Raw genomic sequence first — 20,721 nt, 5'->3', positions numbered from 1 at the left:
TGATTGACAGACTTAAATCAGTCTTCGAACACGGATTTCAACTTCTTATGGCTTAGGGGAAGTATTTTGACGTCTGGATGAGAAGCGTGCCCAAAGTAAACTACCTTTTACTCAGGCCCAGAAGCTAGGATATGCATATAATTGGTAGATTTGGATAGAACACACTGTAAAGTTTCCAAAACCGTTCAAATGATGTCTGTGAGTATAACAGAACTGATATGGCAGGTGAAAATCTGAGGAAAATCCATCCGGGAAGTGGGATTTTTTTTGATGTGGGAAGTTTTCAATTGAATGCCTATTGAGTTTCTAATGGGTTAGGACCAAGATTGCAGTTCCTATGGCTTCCACTAGATGTCAACAGTCTTTAGACATTGTTTCAGGATTGTTTTCTGAAAAATGAAGAAGAATGAGACCTTCTGTCAGTGGACTGAGGAAGCATGCAGTGCTGGTTTGCGCACATGACCAAGTGCGCGCCCTTCGTTGTTTTTCCTTTCTATTGAATACGCTATTGTCCGGTTGAAATATTATCGCGTATTTAGACAATTGACAAACTGAGGATTATTTATAAAAATCGTTTGACATGTTTCAACAAACGTTACCGGTATTATTCGGACGTATTCGTCTGCGTGTTTTGACCGTCTTTGAGCCAGTGGATTACTGAACACAACGAGCCAACAAAACTGAGTTTTTGGGATATAAAGAGGGACTTTATTGAACAAAACAAACATTTATTGTGTAGCTGAGACTCTTGTGACTGCAACCAGATGAAAATCTTCAAAGGTAAGTGATTGATTTGATAGCTATTTCTGACTTTCGTGACTCCTCTATATGGTTGGAAAATGTTTGTATGCTTTTGTAAGCGGGGCGCTGTCCTCAGATAATCGCATGGTATGCTTTCGCACTAAAGCCATTTTTAAATCTGACAAAATGCAAGTATCGAAAGACTGCCTGCTGAAAGAAGGTGAACATTAAAGCAGCGCCCGAACAGGGACTTGAACCCTGGACCCTCAGATTAAAAGTCTGATGCTCTACCGACTGAGCTATTCGGGCTCTGCATTTACCTATTTTCATACACCTAACCTGTCGGGCAGAGGCACGTGCTGACGAGGGGGCATTGTCAGATGGTACATTTCCCCAGAGATCCAGGCCTCCATTCCAAATGATACAGTCACCGAAATCTGAACTAGGCATCACCTCCAAAGATGCATTTTGTCTAAGACCTCGTGGCGCAACGGTAGCGCATCTGACTCCAGATCAGAAGGTTCCGTGTTCAAATCACTTCATGGTTAGTGTTTTTATGTGTGCAATCTCTACCTTCTTTAAACAGCGAAGTCAATGAATAAGCACAAGTACCAATGTGGCTTACAGTACAAATCTCGAACGAAAACAACCAAACCAATGCTGCTTTAGATGACAATTGTCTCTCATAAAAGCCTGGCACACTGCAAATTCCCATATCAGATGATGCTGTGTGATTGATTGACAGACTTAAATCAGTCTTCGAACACGGATTTCAACTTCTTATGGCTTAGGGGAAGTATTTTGACGTCTGGATGAGAAGCGTGCCCAAAGTAAACTGCCTTTTACTCAGGCCCAGAAGCTAGGATATGCATATAATTGGTAGATTTGGATAGAACACACTGTAAAGTTTCCAAAACCGTTCAAATGATGTCTGTGAGTATAACAGAACTGATATGGCAGGTGAAAATCTGAGGAAAATCCATCCGGGAAGTGGGATTTTTTTTGATGTGGGAAGTTTTCAATTGAATGCCTATTGAGTTTCTAATGGGTTAGGACCCAGATTGCAGTTCCTATGGCTTCCACTAGATGTCAACAGTCTTTAGACATTGTTTCAGGATTGTTTTCTGAAAAATGAAGAAGAATGAGACCTTCTGTCAGTGGACTGAGGAAGCATGCAGTGCTGGTTTGCGCACATGACCAAGTGCGCGCCCTTCGTTGTTTTTCCTTTCTATTGAATACGCTATTGTCCGGTTGAAATATTATCGAGTATTTAGACAATTGACAAACTGAGGATTATTTATAAAAATCGTTTGACATGTTTCAACAAACGTTACCGGTACTATTCGGACGTATTCGTCTGCGTGTTTTGACCGTCTTTGAGCCAGTGGATTACTGAACACAACGAGCCAACAAAACTGAGTTTTTGGGATATAAAGAGGGACTTTATTGAACAAAACAAACATTTATTGTGTAGCTGAGACTCTTGTGACTGCAACCAGATGAAAATCTTCAAAGGTAAGTGATTGATTTGATAGCTATTTCTGACTTTCGTGACTCCTCTATATGGTTGGAAAATGTTTGTATGCTTTTGTAAGCGGGGCGCTGTCCTCAGATAATCGCATGGTATGCTTTCGCACTAAAGCCATTTTTAAATCTGACAAAATGCAAGTATCGAAAGACTGCCTGCTGAAAGAAGGTGAACATTAAAGCAGCGCCCGAACAGGGACTTGAACCCTGGACCCTCAGATTAAAAGTCTGATGCTCTACCGACTGAGCTATTCGGGCTCTGCATTTACCTATTTTCATACACCTAACCTGTCGGGCAGAGGCACGTGCTGACGAGGGGGCATTGTCAGATGGTACATTTCCCCAGAGATCCAGGCCTCCATTCCAAATGATACAGTCAACGAAATCTGAACTAGGCATCACCTCCAAAGATGCATTTTTTCTAAGACCTCGTGGCGCCACGGTATTGCGTCTGACTCCAGATCAAAAGGTTCCGTGTTCAAATCACGTCGTGGTTAGTGTTTTTATGTGTGCAATCTCTACCTTCTTTAAACAGCGAAGTCAATGAATCAGCACAAGTACCAATGTGGCTTACAGTACAAATCTCGAACGAAAACAACCAAACCAATGCTGCTTTAGATGACAATTGTCTCTCATAAAAGCCTGGCACACTGCAAATTCCCATATCAGATGATGCTGTGTGATTGATTGACAGACTTAAATCAGTCTTCGAACACGGATTTCAACTTCTTATGGCTTAGGGGAAGTATTTTGACGTCTGGATGAGAAGCGTGCCCAAAGTAAACTGCCTTTTACTCAGGCCCAGAACCTAGGATATGCATATAATTGGTAGATTTGGATAGAACACACTGTAAAGTTTCCAAAACTGTTCAAATGATGTCTGTGAGTATAACAGAACTGATATGGCAGGTGAAAATCTGAGGAAAATCCATCCGGGAAGTGGGATTTTTTTTGATGTGGGAAGTTTTCAATTGAATGCCTATTGAGTTTCTAATGGGTTAGGACCCAGATTGCAGTTCCTATGGCTTCCACTAGATGTCAACAGTCTTTAGACATTGTTTCAGGATTGTTTTCTGAAAAATGAAGAAGAATGAGACCTTCTGTCAGTGGACTGAGGAAGCATGCAGTGCTGGTTTGTGCACATGACCAAGTGCGCGCCCTTCGTTGTTTTTCCTTTCTATTGAATACGCTATTGTCCGGTTGAAATATTATCGCGTATTTAGACAATTGACAAACTGAGGATTAATTATAAAAATCGTTTGACATGTTTCAACAAACGTTACCGGTACTATTCGGACGTATTCGTCTGCGTGTTTTGACCGTCTTTGAGCCAGTGGATTACTGAACACAACGAGCCAACAAAACTGAGTTTTTGGGATATAAAGAGGGACTTTATTGAACAAAACAAACATTTATTGTGTAGCTGAGACTCTTGTGACTGCAACCAGATGAAAATCTTCAAAGGTAAGTGATTGATTTGATAGCTATTTCTGACTTTCGTGACTCCTCTATATGGTTGGAAAATGTTTGTATGCTTTTGTAAGCGGGGCGCTGTCCTCAGATAATCGCATGGTATGCTTTCGCACTAAAGCCATTTTTAAATCTGACAAAATGCAAGTATCGAAAGACTGCCTGCTGAAAGAAGGTGAACATTAAAGCAGCGCCCGAACAGGGACTTGAACCCTGGACCCTCAGATTAAAAGTCTGATGCTCTACCGACTGAGCTATTCGGGCTCTGCATTTACCTATTTTCATACACCTAACCTGTCGGGCAGAGGCACGTGCTGACGAGGGGGCATTGTCAGATGGTACATTTCCCCAGAGATCCAGGCCTCCATTCCAAATGATACAGTCACCGAAATCTGAACTAGGCATCACCTCCAAAGATGCATTTTGTCTAAGACCTCGTGGCGCAACGGTAGCGCATCTGACTCCAGATCAGAAGGTTCCGTGTTCAAATCACGTCGTGGTTAGTGTTTTTATGTGTGCAATCTCTACCTTCTTTAAACAGCGAAGTCAATGAATCAGCACAAGTACCAATGTGGCTTACAGTACAAATCTCGAACGAAAACAACCAAACCAATGCTGCTTTAGATGACAATTGTCTCTCATAAAAGCCTGGCACACTGCAAATTCCCATATCAGATGATGCTGTGTGATTGATTGACAGACTTAAATCAGTCTTCGAACACGGATTTCAACTTCTTATGGCTTAGGGGAAGTATTTTGACGTCTGGATGAGAAGCGTGCCCAAAGTAAACTGCCTTTTACTCAGGCCCAGAACCTAGGATATGCATATAAATGGTAGATTTGGATAGAACACACTTTAAAGTTTCCAAAACCGTTCAAATGATGTCTGTGAGTATAACAGAACTGATATGGCAGGTGAAAATCTGAGGAAAATCCATCCGGGAAGTGGGATTTTTTTTGATGTGGGAAGTTTTCAATTGAATGCCTATTGAGTTTCTAATGGGTTAGGACCCAGATTGCAGTTCCTATGGCTTCCACTAGATGTCAACAGTCTTTAGACATTGTTTCAGGATTGTTTTCTGAAAAATGAAGAAGAATGAGACCTTCTGTCAGTGGACTGAGGAAGCATGCAGTGCTGGTTTGCGCACATGACCAAGTGCGCGCCCTTCGTTGTTTTTCCTTTCTATTGAATACGCTATTGTCCGGTTGAAATATTATCGCGTATTTAGACAATTGACAAACTGAGGATTAATTATAAAAATCGTTTGACATGTTTCAACAAACGTTACCGGTATTATTCGGACGTATTCGTCTGCGTGTTTTGACCGTCTTTGAGCCAGTGGATTACTGAACACAACGAGCCAACAAAACTGAGTTTTTGGGATATAAAGAGGGACTTTATTGAACAAAACAAACATTTATTGTGTAGCTGAGACTCTTGTGACTGCAACCAGATGAAAATCTTCAAAGGTAAGTGATTGATTTGATAGCTATTTCTGACTTTCGTGACTCCTCTATATGGTTGGAAAATGTTTGTATGCTTTTGTAAGCGGGGCGCTGTCCTCAGATAATCGCATGGTATGCTTTCGCACTAAAGCCATTTTTAAATCTGACAAAATGCAAGTATCGAAAGACTGCCTACTGAAGGAAGGTGAACATTAAAGCAGCGCCCGAACAGGGACTTGAACCCTGGACCCTCAGATTAAAAGTCTGATGCTCTACCGACTGAGCTATTCGGGCTCTGCATTTACCTATTTTCATACACCTAACCTGTCGGGCAGAGGCACGTGCTGACGAGGGGGCATTGTCAGATGGTACATTTCCCCAGAGATCCAGGCCTCCATTCCAAATGATACAATCACCGAAATCTGAACTAGGCATCACCTCCAAAGATGCATTTTGTCTAAGACCTCGTGGCGCAACGGTAGCGCATCTGACTCCAGATCAGAAGGTTCCGTGTTCAAGTCACTTCATGGTTAGTGTTTTTATGTGTGCAATCTCTACCTTCTTTAAACAGCGAAGTCAATGAATCAACACAAGTACCAATGTGGCTTACAGTACAAACCTCGAACGAAAACAACCAAACCAATGCTGCTTTAGATGACAATTGTCTCTCATAAAAGCCTGTCACACTGCAAATTCCCATATCAGATGATGCTGTGTGATTGATTGACAGACTTAAATCAGTCTTCGAACACGGATTTCAACTTCTTATGGCTTAGGGGAAGTATTTTGACATCTGGATGAGAAGCGTGCCCAAAGTAAACTACCTTTTACTCAGGCCCAGAAGCTAGGATATGCATATAATTGGTAGATTTGGATAGAACACACTTTAAAGTTTCCAAAACCGTTCAAATGATGTCTGTGAGTATAACAGAACTGATATGGCAGGTGAAAATCTGAGGAAAATCCATCCGGGAAGTGGGATTTTTTTTGATGTGGGAAGTTTTCAATTGAATGCCTATTGAGTTTCTAATGGGTTAGGACCCAGATTGCAGTTCCTATGGCTTCCACTAGATGTCAACAGTCTTTAGACATTGTTTCAGGATTGTTTTCTGAAAAATGAAGAAGAATGAGACCTTCTGTCAGTGGACTGAGGAAGCATGCAGTGCTGGTTTGCGCACATGACCAAGTGCGCGCCCTTCGTTGTTTTTCCTTTCTATTGAATACGCTATTGTCCGGTTGAAATATTATCGCGTATTTAGACAATTGACAAACTGAGGATTAATTATAAAAATCGTTTGACATGTTTCAACAAACGTTACCGGTACTATTCGGACGTATTCGTCTGCGTGTTTTGACCGTCTTTGAGCCAGTGGATTACTGAACACAACGCGCCAACAAAACTGAGTTTTTGGATATAAAGAGGGACTTTATTGAACAAAACAAACATTTATTGTGTAGCTGAGACTCTTGTGACTGCAACCAGATGAAAATCTTCAAAGGTAAGTGATTAATTTGATCGCTATTTCTGACTTTCGTGACTCCTCTATATGATTGGAAAATGTTTGTATGCTTTTGTAAGCGGGGCGCTGTCCTCAGATAATCGCATGGTATGCTTTCGCACTAAAGCCATTTTTAAATCTGACAAAATGCAAGTATCGAAAGACTGCCTGCTGAAAGAAGGTGAACATTAAAGCAGCGCCCGAACAGGGACTTGAACCCTGGACCCTCAGATTAAAAGTCTGATGCTCTACCGACTGAGCTATTCGGGCTCTGCATTTACCTATTTTCATACACCTAACCTGTCGGGCAGAGGCACGTGCTGACGAGGGGGCATTGTCAGATGGTACATTTCCCCAGAGATCCAGGCCTCCATTCCAAATGATACAATCACCGAAATCTGAACTAGGCATCACCTCCAAAGATGCATTTTGTCTAAGACCTCGTGGCGCAACGGTAGCGCATCTGACTCCAGATCAGAAGGTTCCGTGTTCAAATCACGTCGTGGTTAGTGTTTTTATGTGTGCAATCTCTACCTTCTTTAAACAGCGAAGTCAATGAATCAGCACAAGTACCAATGTGGCTTACAGTACAAACCTCGAACGAAAACAACCAAACCAATGCTGCTTTAGATGACAATTGTCTCTCATAAAAGCCTGTCACACTGCAAATTCCCATATCAGATGATGCTGTGTGATTGATTGACAGGCTTAAATCAGTCTTCGAACACGGATTTCAACTTCTTATGGCTTAGGGGAAGTATTTTGACATCTGGATGAGAAGCGTGCCCAAAGTAAACTGCCTTTTACTCAGGCCCAGAATCTAGGATATGCATATAATTGGTAGATTTGGATAGAACACACTTTAAAGTTTCCAAAACCGTTCAAATGATGTCTGTGAGTATAACAGAACTGATATGGCAGGTGAAAATCTGAGGAAAATCCATCCGGGAAGTGGGATTTTTTTTGATGTGGGAAGTTTTCAATTGAATGCCTATTGAGTTTCTAATGGGTTAGGACCCAGATTGCAGTTCCTATGGCTTCCACTAGATGTCAACAGTCTTTAGACATTGTTTCAGGATTGTTTTCTGAAAAATGAAGAAGAATGAGACCTTCTGTCAGTGGACTGAGGAAGCATGCAGTGCTGGTTTGCGCACATGACCAAGTGCGCGCCCTTCGTTGTTTTTCCTTTCTATTGAATACGCTATTGTCCGGTTGAAATATTATCGCGTATTTAGACAATTGACAAACTGAAGATTAATTATAAAAATCGTTTGACATGTTTCAACAAACTTTACCGGTACTGTTCGGACGTATTCGTCTGCGTGTTTTGACCGCCTTTGAGCCAGTGGATTACTGAACACAACGAGCCAACAAAACTGAGTTTTTGGGATATAAAGAGGGACTTTATTGAACAAAACAAACATTTATTGTGTAGCTGAGACTCTTGTGACTGCAACCAGATGAAAATCTTCAAAGGTAAGTGATTAATTTGATAGCTATTTCTGACTTTCGTGACTCCTCTATATGGTTGGAAAATGTTTGTATGCGTTTGTGAGCGGGGCGCTGTCCTCAGATAATCACATGGTATGCTTTCGCAGTAAAGCCATTTTTAAATCTGACAAAATGCAAGTATTGAAAGACTGCCTACTGAAGGAAGGTAAACATTAAAGCAGCGCCCGAACAGGGACTTGAACCCTGGACCCTCAGATTAAAAGTCTGATGCTCTACCGACTGAGCTATTCGGGCTCTGCATTTACCTATTTTCATACACCTAACCTGTCGGGCAGAGGCACGTGCTGACGAGGGGGCATTGTCAGATAATACATTTCCCAAGAGATCCAGGCCTCCATTCCAAATGATACAGTCAACGAAATCTGAACTAGGCATCACCTCCAAAGATGCATTTTTTCTAAGACCTCGTGGCGCCACGGTATTGCGTCTGACTCCAGATCAGAAGGTTCCGTGTTCAAATCACGTCGTGGTCAGTGTTTTTATGTGTGCAATCTCTACCTTCTTTAAACAGCGAAGTCAATGAATCAACACAAGTACCAATGTGGCTTACAGTACAAATCTCGAACGAAAACAACCAAACCAATTCTGCTTTAGATGACAATTGTCTCTCATAAAAGCCTGTCACACTGCAAATTCCCATATCAGATGATGCTGTGTGATTGATTGACAGGCTTAAATCAGTCTTCGAACACGGATTTCAACTTCTTATGGCTTAGGGGAAGTATTTTGACATCTGGATGAGAAGCGTGCCCAAAGTAAACTGCCTTTTACTCAGGCCCAGAATCTAGGATATGCATATAATTGGTAGATTTGGATAGAACACACTTTAAAGTTTCCAAAACCGTTCAAATGATGTCTGTGAGTATAACAGAACTGATATGGCAGGTGAAAATCTGAGGAAAATCCATCCGGGAAGTGGGATTTTTTTTGATGTGGGAAGTTTTCAATTGAATGCCTATTGAGTTTCTAATGGGTTAGGACCCAGATTGCAGTTCCTATGGCTTCCACTAGATGTCAACAGTCTTTAGACATTGTTTCAGGATTGTTTTCTGAAAAATGAAGAAGAATGAGACCTTCTGTCAGTGGACTGAGGAAGCATGCAGTGCTGGTTTGCGCACATGACCAAGTGCGCGCCCTTCGTTGTTTTTCCTTTCTATTGAATACGCTATTGTCCGGTTGAAATATTATCGAGAATTTAGACAATTGACAACCTGAGGATTAATTATAAAAATCGTTTGACATGTTTCAACAAACTTTACCGGTACTGTTCGGACGTATTCGTCTGCGTGTTTTGACCGTCTTTGAGCCAGTGGATTACTGAACACAACGCGCCAACAAAACTGAGTTTTTGGATATAAAGAGGGACTTTATTGAACAAAACAAACATTTATTGTGTAGCTGAGACTCTTGTGACTGCAACCAGATGAAAATCTTCAAAGGTAAGTGATTAATTTGATCGCTATTTCTGACTTTCGTGACTCTATATGATTGGAAAATGTTTGTATGCGTTTGTAAGCGGGGCGCTGTCCTCAGATAATCGCATGGTATGCTTTCGCACTAAAGCCATTTTTAAATCTGACAAAATGCAAGTATTGAAAGACTGCCTACTGAAGGAAGGTGAACATTAAAGCAGCGCCCGAACAGGGACTTGAACCCTGGACCCTCAGATTAAAAGTCTGATGCTCTACCGACTGAGCTATTCGGGCTCTGCATTTACCTATTTTCATACACCTAACCTGTCGGGCAGAGGCACGTGCTGACGAGGGGGCATTGTCAGATAATACATTTCCCCAAGAGATCCAGGCCTCCATTCCAAATGATACAATCAACGAAATCTGAACTAGGCATCACCTCCAAAGATGCATTTTGTCTAAGACCTCGTGGCGCAACGGTAGCGCGTCTGACTCCAGATCAGAAGGTTCCGTGTTCAAATCACGTCGTGGTTAGTGTTTTTATGTGTGCAATCTCTACCTTCTTTAAACAGCGAAGTCAATGAATCAGCACAAGTACCAATGTGGCTTACAGTACAAATCTCGAACGAAAACAACCAAACCAATGCTGCTTTAGATGACAATTGTCTCTCATAAAAGCCTGTCACACTGCAAATTCCCATATCAGATGATGCTGTGTGATTGATTGACAGGCTTAAATCAGTCTTCGAACACGGATTTTAACTTCTTATGGCTTAGGGGAAGTATTTTGACATCTGGATGAGAAGAGTGCCCAAAGTAAACTACCTTTTACTCAGGCCCAGAATCTAGGATATGCATATAATTGGTAGATTTGGATAGAACACACTTTAAAGTTTCCAAAACCGTTCAAATGATGTCTGTGAGTATAACAGAACTGATATGGCAGGTGAAAATCTGAGGAAAATCCATCCGGGAAGTGGGATTTTTTTTGATGTGGGAAGTTTTCAATTGAATGCCTATTGAGTTTCTAATGGGTTAGGACCCAGATTGCAGTTCCTATGGCTTCCACTAGATGTCAACAGTCTTTAGACATTGTTTCAGGATTGTTTTCTGAAAAATGAAGAAGAATGAGACCTTCTGTCAGTGGACTGAGGAAGCATGCAGTGCTGGTTTGCGCACATGACCAAGTGCGCGCCCGTCGTTGTTTTTCCTTTCTATTGAATACGCTATTGTCCGGTTGAAATATTATCGCGTATTTAGACAATTGACAAACTGAAGATTAATTATAAAAATCGTTTGACATGTTTCAACAAACTTTACCGGTACTATTCGGATGTATTCGTCTGCGTGTTTTGACCGCCTTTGAGCCAGTGGATTACTGAACACAACGCGCCAACAAAACTGAGTTTTTGGATATAAAGAGGGACTTTATTGAACAAAACAAACATTTATTGTGTAGCTGAGACTCTTGTGACTGCAACCAGATGAAAATCTTCAAAGGTAAGTGATTAATTTGATGGCTATTTCTGACTTTCGTGACTCTATATGATTGGAAAATGTTTGTATGCGTTTGTAAGCGGGGCGCTGTCCTCAGATAATCACATGGTATGCTTTCGCAGTAAAGCCATTTTTAAATCTGACAAAATGCAAGTATTGAAAGACTGCCTACTGAAGGAAGGTAAACATTAAAGCAGCACCCGAACAGGGACTTGAACGCTGGACCCTCAGATTAAAAGTCTGATGCTCTACCGACTGAGCTATTCGGGCTCTGCATTTACCTATTTTCATACACCTAACCTGTCGGGCAGAGGCACGTGCTGACGAGGGGGCATTGTCAGATAGTACATTTCCCCAAGAGATCCAGGCCTCCATTCCAAATGATACAATCACCGAAATCTGAACTAGGCATCACCTCCAAAGATGCATTTTGTCTAAGACCTCGTGGCGCAACGGTAGCGCGTCTGACTCCAGATCAGAAGGTTCCGTGTTCAAATCACGTCATGGTTAGTGTTTTTATGTGTGCAATCTCTACCTTCTTTAAACAGCGAAGTCAATGAATCAACACAAGTACCAATGTGGCTTACAGTACAAATCTCGAACGAAAACAACCAAACCAATGCTGCTTTAGATGACAATTGTCTCTCATAAAAGCCTGTCACACTGCAAATTCCCATATCAGATGATGCTGTGTGATTGATTGACAGGCTTAAATCAGTCTTCGAACACGGATTTCAACTTCTTATGGCTTAGGGGAAGTGTTTCGACATCTGGATGAGAAGAGTGCCCAAAGTAAACTGCCTTTTACTCAGGCCCAGAATCTAGGATATGCATATAATTGGTAGATTTGGATAGAACACACTTTAAAGTTTCCAAAACCGTTCAAATGATGTCTGTGAGTATAACAGAACTGATATGGCAGGTGAAAATCTGAGGAAAATCCATCCGGGAAGTGGGACTTTTTTTGATGTGGGAAGTTTTCAATTGAATGCCTATTGAGTTTCTAATGGGTTAGGACCCAGATTGCAGTTCCTATGGCTTCCACTAGATGTCAACAGTCTTTAGACATTGTTTCAGGATTGTTTTCTGAAAAATGAAGAAGAATGAGACCTTCTGTCAGTGGACTGAGGAAGCATGCAGTGCTGGTTTGCGCACATGACCAAGTGCGCGCCCTTCGTTGTTTTTCCTTTCTATTGAATACGCTATTGTCCGGTTGAAATATTATCGAGTATTTAGACAATTGACAACCTGAAGATTAATTATAAAAATCGTTTGACATGTTTCAACAAACTTTACCGGTACTGTTCGGACGTATTCGTCTGCGTGTTTTGACCGCCTTTGAGCCAGTGGATTACTGAACACAACGCGCCAACAAAACTGAGTTTTTGGGATATAAAGAGGGACTTTATTGAACAAAACAAACATTTATTGTGTAGCTGAGACTCTTGTGACTGCAACCAGATGAAAATCTTCAAAGGTAAGTGATTAATTTGATGGCTATTTCTGACTTTCGTGACTCCTATATGATTGGAAAATGTTTGTATGCTTTTGGAAGAGGGGCGCTGTCCTCAGATAATCGCATGGTATGCTTTCGCAGTAAAGCCATTTTTAAATCTGACCAAATACAAGTATGGAAAGACTGCCTACTGAAGGAAGGTGAACATTAAAGCAGCGCCCGAACAGGGACTTGAACCCTGGACCCTCAGATTAAAAGTCTGATGCTCTACCGACTGAGCTATTCGGGCTCTGCATTTACTTATTTTCATACACCTAACCTGTCGGGCAGAGGCACGTGCTGACGAGGGGGCATTGTCAGATAATACATTTCCCAAGAGATCCAGGCCTCCATTCCAAATGATACAATCAACGAAATCTGAACTAGGCATCCCCTCCAAAGACGCATTTTGTCTAGACCTCGTGGCGCAACGGTAGCGCGTCTGACTCCAGATCAGAAGGTTGCGTGTTCAAATCACGTCGTGGTCAGTGTTTTTATGTGTGCAATCTCTACCTCCTTTAAACAGCGAAGTCAATGAATCAACACAAGTACCAATGTGGCTTACAGTACAAACCTCGAACGAAAACAACCAAACCAATTCTGCTTTAGATGACAATTGTCTCTCATAAAAGCCTGTCACACTGCAAATTCCCAGATCAGATGATGCTGTGTGATTGATTCACAGGCTTAAATCAGTCTTCGAACACGGATTTTAACTTCTTATGGCTTAGGGGAAGTGATTCGACATCTGGATGAGAAGAGTGCCCAAAGTAAACTGCCTGTTACTCAGGCCCAGAATCTAGGATATGCATATAAATGGTAGATTTGGATAGAACACACTTTAAAGTTTCCAAAACCATTCAAATGATGTCTGTGAGTATAACAGAACTGATATGGCAGGTGAAAATCTGAGGAAAATCCATCCGGGAAGTGGGACTTTATTTGACGTGGGAAGTTTTCAATTGAATGCCTATTGAGTTTCTAATGGGTTAGGACCCAGATTGCAGTTCCTATGGCTTCCACTAGATGTCAACAGTCTTTAGACATTGTTTCAGGATTGTTTTCTGAAAAATGAAGAAGAATGAGACCTTCTGTCAGTGGACTGAGGAAGCATGCAGTGCTGGTTTGCGCACATGACCAAGTGCGTGCCCGTCGTTGTTTTTCCTTTCTATTGAATACGCTATTGTCCGGTTGAAATATTATCGAGTATTTAGACAATTGCCAACCTGAAGATTAATTATAAAAATCGTTTGACATGTTTCAACAAACTTTACCGGTACTGTTCGGACGTATTCGTCTGCGTGTTTTGACCGCCTTTGAGCCAGTGGATTACTGAACACAACGCGCCAACAAAACTGAGTTTTTGGGATATAAAGAGGGACTTTATTGAACAAAACAAACATTTATTGTGTAGCTGAGACTCTTGTGACTGCAACCAGATGAAAATCTTCAAAGGTAAGTGATTAATTTGATGGCTATTTCTGACTTTCGTGACTCTATATGATTGGAAAATGTTTGTATGCTTTTGGAAGAGGGGCGCTGTCCTCAGATAATCGCATGGTATGCTTTCGCAGTAAAGCCATTTTTAAATCTGACCAAATACAAGTATGGAAAGACTGCCTACTGAAGGAAGGTGAACATTAAAGCAGCGCCCGAACAGGGACTTGAACCCTGGACCCTCAGATTAAAAGTCTGATGCTCTACCGACTGAGCTATTCGGGCTCTGCATTTACTTATTTTCATACACCTAACCTGTCGGGCAGAGGCACGTGCTGACGAGGGGGCATTGTCAGATAATACATTTCCCAAGAGATCCAGGCCTCCATTCCAAATGATACAATCAACGAAATCTGAACTAGGCATCCCCTCCAAAGATGCGTTTTGTCTAGACCTCGTGGCGCAACGGTAGCGCGTCTGACTCCAGATCAGAAGGTTGCGTGTTCAAATCACGTCGTGGTCAGTGTTTTTTATGTGTGCAATCTCTACCTCCTTTAAACAGCGAAGTCAATGAATCAACACAAGTACCAATGTGGCTTACAGTACAAACCTCGAACGAAAACAACCAAACCAATTCTGCTTTAGATGACAATTGTCTCTCATAAAAGCCTGTCACACTGCAAATTCCCAGATCAGATGATGCTGTGTGATTGATTGACAGGCTTAAATCAGTCTTCGAACACGGATTTTAACTTCTTATGGCTTAGGGGAAGTGATTCGACATCTGGATGAGAAGAGTGCCCAAAGTAAACTGCCTGTTACTCAGGCCCAGAATCTAGGATATGCATATAAATGGTAGATTTGGATAGAACACACTTTAAAGTTTCCAAAACCATTCAAATGATGTCTGTGAGTATAACAGAACTGATATGGCAGGTGAAAATCTGAGGAAAATCCATCCGGGAAGTGGGACTTTATTTGACGTGGGAAGTTTTCAATTGAATGCCTATTGAGTTTCTAATGGGTTAGGACCCAGATTGCAGTTCCTATGGCTTCCACTAGATGTCAACAGTCTTTAGACATTGTTTCAGGATTGTTTTCTGAAAAATGAAGAAGAATGAGACCTTCTGTCAGTGGACTGAGGAAGCATGCAGTGCTGGTTTGCGCACATGACCAAGTGCGTGCCCGTCGTTGTTTTTCCTTTCTATTGAATACGCTATTGTCCGGTTGAAATATTATCGAGTATTTAGACAATTGCCAACCTGAAGATTAATTATAAAAATCGTTTGACATGTTTCAACAAACTTTACCGGTACTGTTCGGACGTATTCGTCTGCGTGTTTTGACCGCCTTTGAGCCAGTGGATTACTGAACACAACGCGCCAACAAAACTGAGTTTTTGGGATATAAAGAGGGACTTTATTGAACAAAACAAACATTTATTGTGTAGCTGAGACTCTTGTGACTGCAACCAGATGAAAATCTTCAAAGGTAAGTGATTAATTTGATCGCTATTTCTGACTTTCGTGACTCTATATGATTGGAAAATGTTTGTATGCTTTTGGAAGAGGGGCGCTGTCCTCAGATAATCGCATGGTATGCTTTCGCAGTAAAGCCATTTTTAAATCTGACCAAATACAAGTATGGAAAGACTGCCTACTGAAGGAAGGTGAACATTAAAGCAGCGCCCGAACAGGGACTTGAACCCTGGACCCTCAGATTAAAAGTCTGATGCTCTACCGACTGAGCTATTCGGGCTCTGCATTTACTTATTTTCATACACCTAACCTGTCGGGCAGAGGCACGTGCTGACGAGGGGGCATTGTCAGATAATACATTTCCCAAGAGATCCAGGCCTCCATTCCAAATGATACAATCAACGAAATCTGAACTAGGCATCCCCTCCAAAGACGCGTTTTTGTCTAGACCTCGTGGCGCAACGGTAGCGCGTCTGACTCCAGATCAGAAGGTTGCGTGTTCAAATCACGTCGTGGTCAGTGTTTTTATGTGTGCAATCTCTACCTCCTTTAAACAGCGAAGTCAATGAATCAACACAAGTACCAATGTGGCTTACAGTACAAACCTCGAACGAAAACAACCAAACCAATTCTGCTTTAGATGACAATTGTCTCTCATAAAAGCCTGTCACACTGCAAATTCCCAGATCAGATGATGCTGTGTGATTGATTGACAGGCTTAAATCAGTCTTCGAACACGGATTTTAACTTCTTATGGCTTAGGGGAAGTGATTCGACATCTGGATGAGAAGAGTGCCCAAAGTAAACTGCCTGTTACTCAGGCCCAGAATCTAGGATATGCATATAAATGGTAGATTTGGATAGAACACACTTTAAAGTTTCCAAAACCATTCAAATGATGTCTGTGAGTATAACAGAACTGATATGGCAGGTGAAAATCTGAGGAAAATCCATCCGGGAAGTGGGATTTTTTTTGATGTGGGAAGTTTTCAATTGAATGCCTATTGAGTTTCTAATGGGTTAGGACCCAGATTGCAGTTCCTATGGCTTCCACTAGATGTCAACAGTCTTTAGACATTGTTTCAGGATTGTTTTCTGAAAAATGAAGAAGAATGAGACCTTCTGTCAGTGGACTGAGGAAGCATGCAGTGCTGGTTTGCGCACATGACCAAGTGCGTGCCCGTCGTTGTTTTTCCTTTCTATTGAATACGCTATTGTCCGGTTGAAATATTATCGAGTATTTAGACAATTGCCAACCTGAAGATTAATTATAAAAATCGTTTGACATGTTTCAACAAACTTTACCGGTACTGTTCGGACGTATTCGTCTGCGTGTTTTGACCGCCTTTGAGCCAGTGGATTACTGAACACAACGCGCCAACAAAACTGAGTTTTTGGGATATAAAGAGGGACTTTATTGAACAAAACAAACATTTATTGTGTAGCTGAGACTCTTGTGACTGCAACCAGATGAAAATCTTCAAAGGTAAGTGATTAATTTGATGGCTATTTCTGACTTTCGTGACTCTATATGATTGGAAAATGTTTGTATGCTTTTGGAAGAGGGGCGCTGTCCTCAGATAATCGCATGGTATGCTTTCGCAGTAAAGCCATTTTTAAATCTGACCAAATACAAGTATGGAAAGACTGCCTAGTGAAGGAAGGTGAACATTAAAGCAGCGCCCGAACAGGGACTTGAACCCTGGACCCTCAGATTAAAAGTCTGATGCTCTACCGACTGAGCTATTCGGGCTCTGCATTTACTTATTTTCATACACCTAACCTGTCGGGCAGAGGCACGTGCTGACGAGGGGGCATTGTCAGATAATACATTTCCCAAGAGATCCAGGCCTCCATTCCAAATGATACAATCAACGAAATCTGAACTAGGCATCCCCTCCAAAGACGCTTTTTGTCTAGACCTCGTGGCGCAACGGTAGCGCGTCTGACTCCAGATCAGAAGGTTGCGTGTTCAAATCACGTCGTGGTCAGTGTTTTTATGTGTGCAATCTCTACCTCCTTTAAACAGCGAAGTCAATGAATCAACACAAGTACCAATGTGGCTTACAGTACAAACCTCGAACGAAAACAACCAAACCAATTCTGCTTTAGATGACAATTGTCTCTCATAAAAGCCTGTCACACTGCAAATTCCCAGATCAGATGATGCTGTGTGATTGATTGACAGGCTTAAATCAGTCTTCGAACACGGATTTTAACTTCTTATGGCTTAGGGGAAGTGATTCGACATCTGGATGAGAAGAGTGCCCAAAGTAAACTGCCTGTTACTCAGGCCCAGAATCTAGGATATGCATATAAATGGTAGATTTGGATAGAACACACTTTAAAGTTTCCAAAACCATTCAAATGATGTCTGTGAGTATAACAGAACTGATATGGCAGGTGAAAATCTGAGGAAAATCCATCCGGGAAGTGGGATTTTTTTTGATGTGGGAAGTTTTCAATTGAATGCCTATTGAGTTTCTAATGGGTTAGGACCCAGATTGCAGTTCCTATGGCTTCCACTAGATGTCAACAGTCTTTAGACATTGTTTCAGGATTGTTTTCTGAAAAATGAAGAAGAATGAGACCTTCTGTCAGTGGACTGAGGAAGCATGCAGTGCTGGTTTGCGCACATGACCAAGTGCGTGCCCGTCGTTGTTTTTCCTTTCTATTGAATACGCTATTGTCCGGTTGAAATATTATCGAGTATTTAGACAATTGCCAACCTGAAGATTAATTATAAAAATCGTTTGACATGTTTCAACAAACTTTACCGGTACTGTTCGGACGTATTCGTCTGCGTGTTTTGACCGCCTTTGAGCCAGTGGATTACTGAACACAACGCGCCAACAAAACTGAGTTTTTGGGATATAAAGAGGGACTTTATTGAACAAAACAAACATTTATTGTGTAGCTGAGACTCTTGTGACTGCAACCAGATGAAAATCTTCAAAGGTAAGTGATTAATTTGATGGCTATTTCTGACTTTCGTGACTCTATATGATTGGAAAATGTTTGTATGCTTTTGGAAGAGGGGCGCTGTCCTCAGATAATCGCATGGTATGCTTTCGCAGTAAAGCCATTTTTAAATCTGACCAAATACAAGTATGGAAAGACTGCCTACTGAAGGAAGGTGAACATTAAAGCAGCGCCCGAACAGGGACTTGAACCCTGGACCCTCAGATTAAAAGTCTGATGCTCTACCGACTGAGCTATTCGGGCTCTGCATTTACTTATTTTCATACACCTAACCTGTCGGGCAGAGGCACGTGCTGACGAGGGGGCATTGTCAGATAATACATTTCCCAAGAGATCCAGGCCTCCATTCCAAATGATACAATCAACGAAATCTGAACTAGGCATCCCCTCCAAAGACGCGTTTTGTCTAGACCTCGTGGCGCAACGGTAGCGCGTCTGACTCCAGATCAGAAGGTTGCGTGTTCAAATCACGTCGTGGTCAGTGTTTTTATGTGTGCAATCTCTACCTCCTTTAAACAGCGAAGTCAATGAATCAACACAAGTACCAATGTGGCTTACAGTACAAACCTCGAACGAAAACAACCAAACCAATTCTGCTTTAGATGACAATTGTCTCTCATAAAAGCCTGTCACACTGCAAATTCCCAGATCAGATGATGCTGTGTGATTGATTGACAGGCTTAAATCAGTCTTCGAACACGGATTTTAACTTCTTATGGCTTAGGGGAAGTGATTCGACATCTGGATGAGAAGAGTGCCCAAAGTAAACTGCCTGTTACTCAGGCCCAGAATCTAGGATATGCATATAAATGGTAGATTTGGATAGAACACACTTTAAAGTTTCCAAAACCATTCAAATGATGTCTGTGAGTATAACAGAACTGATATGGCAGGTGAAAATCTGAGGAAAATCCATCCGGGAAGTGGGACTTTATTTGACGTGGGAAGTTTTCAATTGAATGCCTATTGAGTTTCTAATGGGTTAGGACCCAGATTGCAGTTCCTATGGCTTCCACTAGATGTCAACAGTCTTTAGACATTGTTTCAGGATTGTTTTCTGAAAAATGAAGAAGAATGAGACCTTCTGTCAGTGGACTGAGGAAGCATGCAGTGCTGGTTTGCGCACATGACCAAGTGCGTGCCCGTCGTTGTTTTTTCCTTTCTATTGAATACGCTATTGTCCGGTTGAAATATTATCGAGTATTTAGACAATTGCCAACCTGAAGATTAATTATAAAAATCGTTTGACATGTTTCAACAAACTTTACCGGTACTGTTCGGACGTATTCGTCTGCGTGTTTTGACCGCCTTTGAGCCAGTGGATTACTGAACACAACGCGCCAACAAAACTGAGTTTTTGGGATATAAAGAGGGACTTTATTGAACAAAACAAACATTTATTGTGTAGCTGAGACTCTTGTGACTGCAACCAGATGAAAATCTTCAAAGGTAAGTGATTAATTTGATGGCTATTTCTGACTTTCGTGACTCTATATGATTGGAAAATGTTTGTATGCTTTTGGAAGAGGGGCGCTGTCCTCAGATAATCGCATGGTATGCTTTCGCAGTAAAGCCATTTTTAAATCTGACCAAATACAAGTATGGAAAGACTGCCTACTGAAGGAAGGTGAACATTAAAGCAGCGCCCGAACAGGGACTTGAACCCTGGACCCTCAGATTAAAAGTCTGATGCTCTACCGACTGAGCTATTCGGGCTCTGCATTTACTTATTTTCATACACCTAACCTGTCGGGCAGAGGCACGTGCTGACGAGGGGGCATTGTCAGATAATACATTTCCCAAGAGATCCAGGCCTCCATTCCAAATGATACAATCAACGAAATCTGAACTAGGCATCCCCTCCAAAGATGCGTTTTGTCTAGACCTCGTGGCGCAACGGTAGCGCGTCTGACTCCAGATCAGAAGGTTGCGTGTTCAAATCACGTCGTGGTCAGTGTTTTTTATGTGTGCAATCTCTACCTCCTTTAAACAGCGAAGTCAATGAATCAACACAAGTACCAATGTGGCTTACAGTACAAACCTCGAACGAAAACAACCAAACCAATTCTGCTTTAGATGACAATTGTCTCTCATAAAAGCCTGTCACACTGCAAATTCCCAGATCAGATGATGCTGTGTGATTGATTGACAGGCTTAAATCAGTCTTCGAACACGGATTTTAACTTCTTATGGCTTAGGGGAAGTGATTCGACATCTGGATGAGA

The 20,721-nt window shown here is 41.7% G+C and overlaps 23 non-coding genes across 23 annotated transcripts; 9 read left to right on the top strand and 14 right to left on the bottom strand.

Moving 5' to 3' along the window:
- Nucleotides 1-977: 977 nt before the first annotated feature.
- Nucleotides 978-1,050, bottom strand: trnak-uuu (transfer RNA lysine (anticodon UUU)). Its single transcript has one exon. It is a non-coding gene; the product is annotated as a tRNA-Lys (tRNA).
- A 1,403-nt stretch (nt 1,051-2,453) lies between these two features.
- On the bottom strand, nt 2,454-2,526 carry trnak-uuu (transfer RNA lysine (anticodon UUU)). The gene has a single exon. It is a non-coding gene; the product is annotated as a tRNA-Lys (tRNA).
- A 1,403-nt stretch (nt 2,527-3,929) lies between these two features.
- Nucleotides 3,930-4,002, bottom strand: trnak-uuu (transfer RNA lysine (anticodon UUU)). Its single transcript has one exon. It is a non-coding gene; the product is annotated as a tRNA-Lys (tRNA).
- A 167-nt stretch (nt 4,003-4,169) lies between these two features.
- On the top strand, nt 4,170-4,241 carry trnaw-cca (transfer RNA tryptophan (anticodon CCA)). The gene has a single exon. It is a non-coding gene; the product is annotated as a tRNA-Trp (tRNA).
- Nucleotides 4,242-5,405: 1,164 nt separating this feature from the next.
- trnak-uuu (transfer RNA lysine (anticodon UUU)) lies at nt 5,406-5,478 on the bottom strand. The gene has a single exon. It is a non-coding gene; the product is annotated as a tRNA-Lys (tRNA).
- A 1,402-nt stretch (nt 5,479-6,880) lies between these two features.
- On the bottom strand, nt 6,881-6,953 carry trnak-uuu (transfer RNA lysine (anticodon UUU)). The gene has a single exon. It is a non-coding gene; the product is annotated as a tRNA-Lys (tRNA).
- A 167-nt stretch (nt 6,954-7,120) lies between these two features.
- trnaw-cca (transfer RNA tryptophan (anticodon CCA)) lies at nt 7,121-7,192 on the top strand. The gene has a single exon. It is a non-coding gene; the product is annotated as a tRNA-Trp (tRNA).
- Nucleotides 7,193-8,356: 1,164 nt separating this feature from the next.
- Nucleotides 8,357-8,429, bottom strand: trnak-uuu (transfer RNA lysine (anticodon UUU)). Its single transcript has one exon. It is a non-coding gene; the product is annotated as a tRNA-Lys (tRNA).
- A 1,399-nt stretch (nt 8,430-9,828) lies between these two features.
- trnak-uuu (transfer RNA lysine (anticodon UUU)) lies at nt 9,829-9,901 on the bottom strand. Its single transcript has one exon. It is a non-coding gene; the product is annotated as a tRNA-Lys (tRNA).
- Nucleotides 9,902-10,069: 168 nt separating this feature from the next.
- On the top strand, nt 10,070-10,141 carry trnaw-cca (transfer RNA tryptophan (anticodon CCA)). The gene has a single exon. It is a non-coding gene; the product is annotated as a tRNA-Trp (tRNA).
- Nucleotides 10,142-11,301: 1,160 nt separating this feature from the next.
- trnak-uuu (transfer RNA lysine (anticodon UUU)) lies at nt 11,302-11,374 on the bottom strand. Its single transcript has one exon. It is a non-coding gene; the product is annotated as a tRNA-Lys (tRNA).
- A 1,402-nt stretch (nt 11,375-12,776) lies between these two features.
- trnak-uuu (transfer RNA lysine (anticodon UUU)) lies at nt 12,777-12,849 on the bottom strand. Its single transcript has one exon. It is a non-coding gene; the product is annotated as a tRNA-Lys (tRNA).
- A 166-nt stretch (nt 12,850-13,015) lies between these two features.
- On the top strand, nt 13,016-13,087 carry trnaw-cca (transfer RNA tryptophan (anticodon CCA)). Its single transcript has one exon. It is a non-coding gene; the product is annotated as a tRNA-Trp (tRNA).
- A 1,161-nt stretch (nt 13,088-14,248) lies between these two features.
- Nucleotides 14,249-14,321, bottom strand: trnak-uuu (transfer RNA lysine (anticodon UUU)). Its single transcript has one exon. It is a non-coding gene; the product is annotated as a tRNA-Lys (tRNA).
- Nucleotides 14,322-14,487: 166 nt separating this feature from the next.
- On the top strand, nt 14,488-14,559 carry trnaw-cca (transfer RNA tryptophan (anticodon CCA)). Its single transcript has one exon. It is a non-coding gene; the product is annotated as a tRNA-Trp (tRNA).
- Nucleotides 14,560-15,721: 1,162 nt separating this feature from the next.
- trnak-uuu (transfer RNA lysine (anticodon UUU)) lies at nt 15,722-15,794 on the bottom strand. The gene has a single exon. It is a non-coding gene; the product is annotated as a tRNA-Lys (tRNA).
- A 167-nt stretch (nt 15,795-15,961) lies between these two features.
- Nucleotides 15,962-16,033, top strand: trnaw-cca (transfer RNA tryptophan (anticodon CCA)). The gene has a single exon. It is a non-coding gene; the product is annotated as a tRNA-Trp (tRNA).
- A 1,161-nt stretch (nt 16,034-17,194) lies between these two features.
- trnak-uuu (transfer RNA lysine (anticodon UUU)) lies at nt 17,195-17,267 on the bottom strand. Its single transcript has one exon. It is a non-coding gene; the product is annotated as a tRNA-Lys (tRNA).
- A 166-nt stretch (nt 17,268-17,433) lies between these two features.
- trnaw-cca (transfer RNA tryptophan (anticodon CCA)) lies at nt 17,434-17,505 on the top strand. The gene has a single exon. It is a non-coding gene; the product is annotated as a tRNA-Trp (tRNA).
- A 1,161-nt stretch (nt 17,506-18,666) lies between these two features.
- Nucleotides 18,667-18,739, bottom strand: trnak-uuu (transfer RNA lysine (anticodon UUU)). The gene has a single exon. It is a non-coding gene; the product is annotated as a tRNA-Lys (tRNA).
- Nucleotides 18,740-18,905: 166 nt separating this feature from the next.
- Nucleotides 18,906-18,977, top strand: trnaw-cca (transfer RNA tryptophan (anticodon CCA)). The gene has a single exon. It is a non-coding gene; the product is annotated as a tRNA-Trp (tRNA).
- Nucleotides 18,978-20,139: 1,162 nt separating this feature from the next.
- trnak-uuu (transfer RNA lysine (anticodon UUU)) lies at nt 20,140-20,212 on the bottom strand. Its single transcript has one exon. It is a non-coding gene; the product is annotated as a tRNA-Lys (tRNA).
- Nucleotides 20,213-20,378: 166 nt separating this feature from the next.
- Nucleotides 20,379-20,450, top strand: trnaw-cca (transfer RNA tryptophan (anticodon CCA)). Its single transcript has one exon. It is a non-coding gene; the product is annotated as a tRNA-Trp (tRNA).
- The last annotated feature ends 271 nt before the right edge of the window (nt 20,451-20,721 follow it).

Source organism: Salmo salar, chromosome ssa03 (assembly GCF_905237065.1).
Source record: "Salmo salar chromosome ssa03, Ssal_v3.1, whole genome shotgun sequence".
In the NCBI taxonomy this organism is placed as follows: domain Eukaryota; kingdom Metazoa; phylum Chordata; class Actinopteri; order Salmoniformes; family Salmonidae; genus Salmo; species Salmo salar.
The sequence above is the reverse complement of the archived record's forward strand: the minus strand, read 5'-3'. Positions and strand labels throughout refer to the sequence as shown.